We start from the raw sequence: 8,571 nt of genomic DNA, 5'->3' as shown, positions 1-8,571 counted from the left end.
TTATGTCCAGATGGGCTCACCATCCCCACACTTGGGGGGACACACACTCCATGGCCAGGAGATCCTTCCTTAAACTTGTCCCTTTCCTGCTTACAACCTCTCAAACCCATAAAGTGCTGTCAGCTGTGCTGCCAAAATGGTCCTCATGAGACCTGTTTATGTCACTACCCAGGACCTCAAAAAGGCCCCAGAGCTCCTGGTAAGATTTCAATAACCAGTCAGAAAATGGAAAAGGATTGAAAACACTGATGACTATGAAATATTTATAAATAAACTTAACATGAAATGTATGGGACCAACTTTTTAAAAACTGCTAAATGTTAGTGAAGGAAATAAACAATAGCCTGAGAAATAAAGGCATAGACCTCATTACCAAATGGAAAGTTGCCTGTATCAACTCTCTCCAAATTGACCTATACCTTTTTTTCAATCCCAAGTGAAATCCCAAGAGGTTTTATGTCTATGGAAGAAAAAAAAAACACAACTGATTCTAAATTTACATAGAAATGTAAAGACTTAGACTAGCCAGATCAGCCTTTGGTAGGGGGAGAAAAAAGTTGAAGGACTTACATTACCAAATTTCAAAACTCGCTTAATACTGTGTGGCTGGCCAGGTGCAGTGGCTTATGCCTACAATCCTAGCACTCTGGGAAGCCAAGGCATGTGGATCCCTTGAGCTCAGGAGTTCAAGATCAGCCTGAGCAAAAGTGAGACGCCTGTCTCTACTAAAAATAGAAAAACTAGCTGGGCATAGCGGCGAGTGCCTGTAGGCTCAGCTACTCCAGAGGCTGAGGCAAGAAGATCTGTTGGGGCCAAGAGATGGGGTCAATGTGAGGTATGAGGATTCCACAGCACTCTACCCAAGATGACGGAGTAAATATATATATTTATGGTGTGGCTTAGGTCTAGGATAAACAAGGATACCTAAAGTTTTCAGAAAGAGAAAACAAAATTGAGTCTCTACAAAGGAGAGAAACCATCCATACAATACCTCAACCATACTGGGCGCTAAAAGATTATGAAGCAATCAATAAAAATTGATTTTCAACCTGAAATTTTATGCCTATAGGAACAGTGGAATGTGAAAGAAAATAAAGACATTATTCAAACGCCAGAATTCAGACAGTGCACTTGCCTGGCACCTTTCTGTGTTTTCTGAGGATGCGTTCAGGTGAAATGCAGCGTCACCAAGACTAAGGAAGATAGTGTGCCGGGTGTGCTTGAGTAAGCCCAAGAAAGAAATGCAGGGAGAGCCAGTGACAGCTGTGGGCACCCCACAGCCACAGGTCCAGGTCAGAGAGCAATAAGAGCCTAAAAAAGAAAATCACCACGGTGAGTTTCTTGGATTTTCATCACTATAGATCTCAGACGAGGCACCTGAAACCCAGAATTACCCATGGGAAATAAAGGCTAGAAAAGGACTGAGGGTGTCAGCAGGCTCTTCCCACAGCTGATTCACCAACAGAGCTGGGAAAAAGAAGAAACCCGTCCCCTGCTTCACATGTGTCAATAGCAGTGAGCCTGATGTGGCCACACATGTTGTTAGCAGTGCCAGGGAGGGCCAGCCCATCCCTTGCCTCACATGGGCCATCCATTCATTGATTTGTTCATCCGTCTATCCATCTACCTGTCCATCCTTCCATTTGTCCATTCATTCATCCATCTGTCTATCTGTCCATCTGTCAGCCATCCATCCACTTCCCCATTCATCCATCCATCCATCCACTTACGCATTCATCCATCCGAAATGTGTGATCCATTTCGTGTTAATTTTTGTATAAGATGTGAGACTTAGGTAGGGCTTCCTTTAGATGTCTAATTTCCCCAGAATCACAGTTACACATCTGTCCATCTATCTGTTCATCCATTCATCCATCCAACCACCCATTCATCCTTCTATCCATCGTTTATCTGTCCATTCCTCCATCCCCCTGTCTTTCCATCCATTCCTTCATTCAGCAGACTTTAGCAGCAGTCTGAAAGCCTACCTGATGCCAGGCCCTAGATGATATTAATGACTGTGACATAGTCTTTGTCCTTGAGCAGCTTGTGACCTCCTAAGGGAGGTAGTTGCCACACCTGGTGCCCCCGCCTGGCAAGGTGTCATTCCTTGTGCTCTCATGGCAGCACATTCCCTCATCAGAGAGTGTCACTGATTGTTTGTCTTGCCTGACTTCCCACTGGACTGTAAACTCCATGGTGAAAAGGGTTCGCACTGCCCCAAGCCCAGCACACACAGCACCATCCTTGGTGCTCTACATGGATTAACTGACAGCAACCCAAAGAAGAAAGAACTTCACATCCAAGGAAAACGAGGCCCAGAGAGGGGAAGTGATTTGCCCAGGATCACCAAGCAGTTCAATACCAACACTCTGGCTCCAGAGCCTTTGCTCTGGACAATGACCTCTGCTGTCTGGTAGAACAGTCTGGGGCTCTGTGTTTGCTGCAAAGTCCCAGAACCTAGCACAGTGCCTGGGGTGCCAGCAGCTTGGCAGGGTGGTCAGTGTGGGGGGAGGAGGTGAGTGGGGCTGCAAGTGCCAGGTGCCACAGAGCACAGGGAAGGACAGAAGGGAGGGGAGGAAGGGGGAAGAAAAGAGGGACAAGGGACAGTGGGAGGGGAGATGGCAGCCTTGAGTAGGACTCCTGAGGCTGGGACATATGGCTTGAAAGAGGAGATGTGACAGTGATATGAGGCTACCACGTGGGGAGGGCTGATCTGAGGGACTTCTATCCAGCAGGGGTGAGAAATCATTAGCACACTTAGGCAGAGAATGTGGCAAATCAGAGCAGTCAGTGGCAGTATACTTTGTGAAATGGGCCCATGGCCAGCACAGGGGCGGAAAGGGAGGTAAAGACGCTGCTGCAGGGCCCTAGGTGAGGCAGCAGGAACGCTTGGGAGGGGGGGAGACCCTGAGGGGGGGAGGGACAGGGCAAAGGTCTAGTTTTGTGTGGGTGATCAGAACAACCGCCCTAGACCAGGCCCTTACTGAGCATGGAGTGTTACAATTGCACCAGTTTCTACTGGGAAGAAAACTATCTGAGCCCCTCCGAGTTCCCGCAGACCACATGCAATGGTGGGGATGGAGCGAGGGGGTCTGCGTGACTCCAGAGTGCTGGCACCAGGAGACCACACTCAGGGCATCTTCACTCGGCCAAGAGCATGACACAGGGACAGCTGCCCTGGCTCTGTAGTGGCGTGATGGCTGAGCGCCAAACTAGAAATCACACCACGTCACCACGAAAGCCAAAGTCACAAGCGTCCATGTGTGGTCTGTCGCTCCAGCTGTCTCAGTTCAACCGGATCTATTGACGATTCACTAATCCAGCCGATAGCTGCGCACTGACCCACAAATTCATCTGCTGCTGCGCCCAAGGCGACACCCAGCCTGCTTCCAAGCCCTGGGATTAGTCAGTGCTAGTTCACTGTTAAAGAGTCGCCTTCAGCATGATTCACCCTCACCCGGGGATGCCCTAGATGGCAGAGCAGCAGACACCCCCAATCTCTGCTTACCTCTGGGGCAGATTATTTTCTCAGGCTTCCTGGTTTGACCCACCTGTCAATGACCATCTTGGCAAATTTCATTCATGAAAACAAACTGCAGTGGCCTGAACGGTGGCCCCCCAAATGTGTATCCATGTCCAAAAGCCCACAATCTATGAATGTGACTTAATCTGGAGCAAGGGTAATTTGCAGGTATAATTAAGCATCCTGAGATGAGAAGACCATCCTGGTGGCAATGGCAAGTGTCCTTGTGTAAGAAAAAGTGAGAGGGATGTTTGAGAGGACAAAAGAGGAGGCGGCAATGTAACCACAGAGGCAGTGATTGGAGTAATACTGCCACAAGCCAGGGCCACACAGGGCCACCAGCAGCCGAAAGAGGCCAGGAAGATGCGCTCCTGATGCCTTCAGAAGACGTGTGACCCTGATGAAACCTTGATTTCGGACTTCTGGCCTCCAGCACTGCGAGAGAATAAAGTCCTATTGTTTTAAGCCACCCAGTATTGGATAATTTGTTGCGGGAGCCACAGAAAAGTAACTAACACACAAGTGGACTTGGGTTTCTGACTGTGAGCATAAGTTGCTATTTGCAGGAGAATTTGTGACCTCATCCCTCAGGCCCAGGAGCTGGTCAGGTCCTGTTCTGCCCTTGGCTGGAAAGGGAATCCCGAAGTTGCATCTGCCACTTGGGTGTGGAGTGCTGGGCCAGAGCAAGATGAGAAATGGGCCTATTTATAAATGAACAGAGCCAAGGGCGGGCACGGGGTCAGCCGAGGGCTTCACCAAGGTCACAGACACAGTCCCAGGGGACAGGGGCATTGCAGTGAAGAGCAATGCCCAGAAAGCAAGGCGGGGGTGGAGTGGGGCACTCAGGCCTCTCTGAGCAGTGGGGACATGGTCGTTTTCTGGGCAGCCTAACACAGGAATGTCCAGCTGGCGTCCAAGTCATATCTGATGTCGTGGGCGAAGGGCAGGCCCGGGTGGGTGGGAGCAGATTCTTTCCTGCTGCCTCACTGCTGCCCTAAGAAAGGAAGTGTGAGCACCAAGGAGGTCCCCTGCCTGTCTGTGGGCAGTTGTGCCCGCCACGCTCCTGCTGCCTCGAGGGGGACGCTGCCACGGTGAGTGGGCCTCTGTGCTCCTCTGTTTCTCATTCTGTCAGCAGGGCTGGGTGGGAAGGACAGAGCAGGTGGTGTCTCAGCCTCTGGCTGTCACACAGAGAGTGGACAGGAAGCTGTACACAGTGCAAGGGATATTGGGGGACAGGAACCCTACTGATGAGTGGCTGAGTTAGTTGGGGTCTACTTCAGCCCATCTGGTGCTGGGCACAGAGGGATAAAAGGAAATCCCAGCACACAGGCCCTCTCATTCAGCCCACCTTGCAGCTCCATGCTGAGAGATGCCCTGCTCTCTGCCCCGGGGGTCCTGAGAGCTGCAGAAAGCCGCCTTCACCTCCGGAGTGGCCTGTTGCCCAGCTTCCAGCTTGGGGCCCTGGGCTCCTTCTCATCAGTAGCCATATCATGAGCTTGCCACTGAGCGTTACGAACCTATAAGCATCCATTTCCAACTGAGTCATTCAGGCAGGAAGAAGAACATGGCAGGCTTGTTCACGTTCACAAGAGACAAGCTTCAGCAAGCCTTGAACCGCAGCTCCATTATCTCCTTAGCTGTGTGACCTTGGGCAAGTAACTCCACCTCTCTGAGTCTTGTTTTCCTATCTGTAAAATGGGGCTAACAGGCCTGCTTCACCAAGCTGCTGGAGGTAAAATGGGACAATAAGGATAACCAAAGCTATAACCCTATAAGAAGATAACTTCTTTTCAACCTCTCTTCTTGAGAAAGTCTACCCAAGCTGCAGCAGCCCAGTTGGCTCTAGCTATGTGCCTGGAGCCTGACACCAAACCTGTGTATTCGTCAGTCACCTGCCAAGGCTTATCTGTCCTGCAGAAGTCAAGTTATGGCCTTCTCAGAATCTGCACTTAGTAGGGGTTATTTATGGAAAAGGCCCAACTACCTTCTTACAGAGCCAGAGGGCATTGTCTCAGTTTCTTTATCTTTAAAATGGATATAACCACCCCGAAGTCTCACGGTAGCTGTAGGTTGATGGGAAATCTGGCACCTGCCCTCTACTAAGTACTCAATCAACATTAGGCTCCCTCCCCTCCTTGCACGCCCCCCATCCCACCTTGCATGAGGACAGCAGTGTGACTCAGGCCCCAGACCAGGAGCTGGCTCACAGGGAGGGTCCCAGACCCAGAGACACACAGAGGCATGAGGGGCTCTCCTGAGGGCCTCACCCCCAGAGAGAGAGGAAGGAGGGCATCCTCCTGAGCTGCCCACACACACGTGCCCAGCCCACCCACCTCCCCATTCCTTCCGGGCACCTGGGTGTGAGTCTGGCCAGTCATTCTCTGCCCCCATGTTTGCTCTGCTCCCTCTGAAGAGTCTGTCTCTGCTTCTGCAGGTCAGGCCCTCACTGTACACACTGAACTCTTACAACAGCCTGCTCATGTCCCCTCCCAAGACTTGTCCCCACCTGCAGTTTGTGTTCTTGACAGGCAGCTCTGAGAACTGCAGCCACCAGACTTCAAAGCCAAGGCGCCAATGCTGACCCGGACACACCCTCAGCCTGCAGTGTGGAGGGCCCCAGGATGGTTAGGGTTTCCTCATACAACTGGAGCAGCTCTGCCATCCACCTGTGGGTGCCTGTCCTGGCACCCACCACCCAGCACCCAGCTGCCTCCAAGCACAAGGAGCGGGCATCTCATACGCTGCCCATCTCATACCCAGCACCCTAGGCCAACCACTCCCCCAACACACACACACACACACACACACACACACACACTCCAACTCAGACACACATGTGTGCATGCACACAGACTCACTCACACTCTCTAACAGACAGACACGGCTTCCCAGCAGGCCAAAGGGAAGGAGGAAGGGAGGGCCCATGTCCCCAGGTATTCAACCTGGAAGGAGACTCCCTCCTTTCGTGAGCGTGACCACCTGTGCACATGCATGGACGGCCATCAACTTCAGCCTAAACTCCACCAGCTCCTCAAGAGGCTCTTGGGAAATGCTCATCCCAGACCCTCTCCCAGGGAGACAGTCGGGGAGACACAGAGTGGAAAGAAACCCTGCAGAAGGGGCTGAGCCAGTAGCCTGTGTGTTGTGGCTCCCTGACAGTCGGGGAGACACAGAGTGGAAAGAAACCCTGCAGAAGGGGCTGAGCCAGTAGCCTGTGTGCTGTGGCTCCGGCCAGCACTCCATAGGTAGAGTGTGCAGCCAGGCCTGGGGCAAGCTTGCCAGTCCTCAAGTGAGACATGGGCATGGTGCTGCAGCTCCAAACGGGCCTAGAGACATTGCCGTCCTTCCCAGCCAGCCCCCAGGTCATTCCTGAGGACCATGAAGGCTTTCAGAGTCACATCCATCAGCCACCGAGGGCTTGCGGTGTGCTCAGGCATGAGCCTGGACAGAAACAGGATATACCAGCATTTCCAGAGCACCCACTCTGAGCCATCAGTGGTTCTCGCTGGGGAACAAGTGCCACCCAGTCCCGTGCTACAGAGAAAAATTCTCAGGCCTCTCAGCAGAACTAATCAATCACACACTCCAGGGAAGGGCTGCACCAGTATTTAAACAAGTCCCCCCACCCCTGCTCCATGACTCTGACACCATCCAAGGTTGAGAGCCTCTGCCTGGCTACCCTGTCACACCAGGCCCTCAGGGCTGCATTCTTGGTCACACCTGAACTTACCCACTCTCTGTGCACACAAGGGCCCCACAGTGCTGCTGCTGGGAGCCAGCACTCTGGGGTCAACCTGTCTCCCCCTTGGTCTTCCTCTCACTGCTGTGACACAGGCTTTGCCAGGGAGGGGTAGGGGTGTGGTTTGAAGCCAGGCCTGGTGTGACAGCCATAAATCAAAGTGCTCTGTGACTTACCTAGGGGCTTACATTCAGCATTACATAGGTGAATAGTCAGCCCATAGTAGGAAATGGGGTGAAGTGGCTACCCAGAACCCTCACATCCATCCCTGGGAAATCTCACAAACTGTTCTCCCGCATTGATGGACTTGAAAGAGCAGTGAACAGCACAACAAAGCTCACATAATGTACCAGAGTTGCCATCTCCCTGGCCTCCTGAGAGCCTCTCAGAAGTTCTGGCCACACAGGAGGGCCAAGTGCTCAGGAAGGGTGTGATGGGGGTCCTATCCATGGGCTTCAGTGAGCAGGCAGGGAGGACATACCCAGGGGTCTCCTCAAGGAAGGGGAGAAGCTCAGAAGTGGGTAAAGCAAGGCTGGGGAGATGGTCTGGGTCCAGGTGGTGCTGTTGACACCTTTAAGGTCTGACAGGGTAAATAGCAGGTTGACACAGCAGCAAAACTCCCAGGGGACTCAAGCCTGCCATACTGTGAATGTTGGCGCCCTGATAGAATAGAGGCTGAAGCCAGGGCATTTGCAGGAAGCTGGGGAGACTGCTGCTAGGGGTGCAGGTGGCCTGGCAGGGCCAGGTCTGAGGACGAGCATTCAGGGCCTGTCTCCAAAGCTTGGTAGAACTAGGGAGGAGAAGTGGGGAAAGTCAGTGCTATCTGACAAAGAGTTCTTTAAAACAAAAAGGGTAAAAGATGACTCCTGTGTATGTAAAAGGATGCTTCAGCCATATGCCGAGTCAGGCTTCACTGTCCAAAGCCTGTGATGTGGAACAAAGAACACCACTTTCCAGGCTGCTGTGGGTTGAATTTTGGCCCCCAAAACATACACCCAAGGCTGAGTGCAGTGGCTCACGCTTGTAATCCTAGCCCTCTGGGAAGCTGAAGTGAGTGGATTGCTTGAGCTCAGGAGTTCAAGACCAGTCTGAGCAAGAGTGAGACCCCATCTCAAAACTAGCTACGTGTTACAGTCCCACCTACTTGGGAGGCTGAGGCAAGGGGATCACTTGAGCCCAGGAGTTCGAGGTTAGTATGAGCTATGACGCCATCACACTCTACCTAGGGTGACAGAGTGCCTTCCTATGCTACCTCTGGTACCTGTAAACATGAGCTTATTTGAAAAATGGGTCTTTATTTTCTTCA

General features: G+C 52.0%; 1 protein-coding gene across 6 annotated transcripts in view; it reads left to right on the top strand.

The window, feature by feature from the left end:
* The first annotated feature begins 4,335 nt into the window (after window positions 1-4,335).
* The window catches only part of C3H10orf71 (chromosome 3 C10orf71 homolog), a 60,790-nt gene continuing 56,554 nt past the window's right edge, over window positions 4,336-8,571 (top strand). For 3 of the 6 annotated variants that reach the window (XR_008378839.1, XR_008378840.1, XR_008378841.1), the window contains exon 1: window positions 4,336-4,617. The gene's annotated coding sequence lies outside the window, so the exon portion shown is untranslated. The remainder of the gene's footprint in view (window positions 4,618-8,571) is intronic. The other 3 variants (XM_053584277.1, XM_053584284.1, XM_053584276.1) reach the window with 1 other exon arrangement.

The sequence above is a fragment of the Nycticebus coucang genome, chromosome 3 (assembly GCF_027406575.1).
Source record: "Nycticebus coucang isolate mNycCou1 chromosome 3, mNycCou1.pri, whole genome shotgun sequence".
Taxonomy (NCBI): Eukaryota; Metazoa; Chordata; class Mammalia; order Primates; family Lorisidae; genus Nycticebus; species Nycticebus coucang.
The sequence above is the reverse complement of the archived record's forward strand: the minus strand, read 5'-3'. Positions and strand labels throughout refer to the sequence as shown.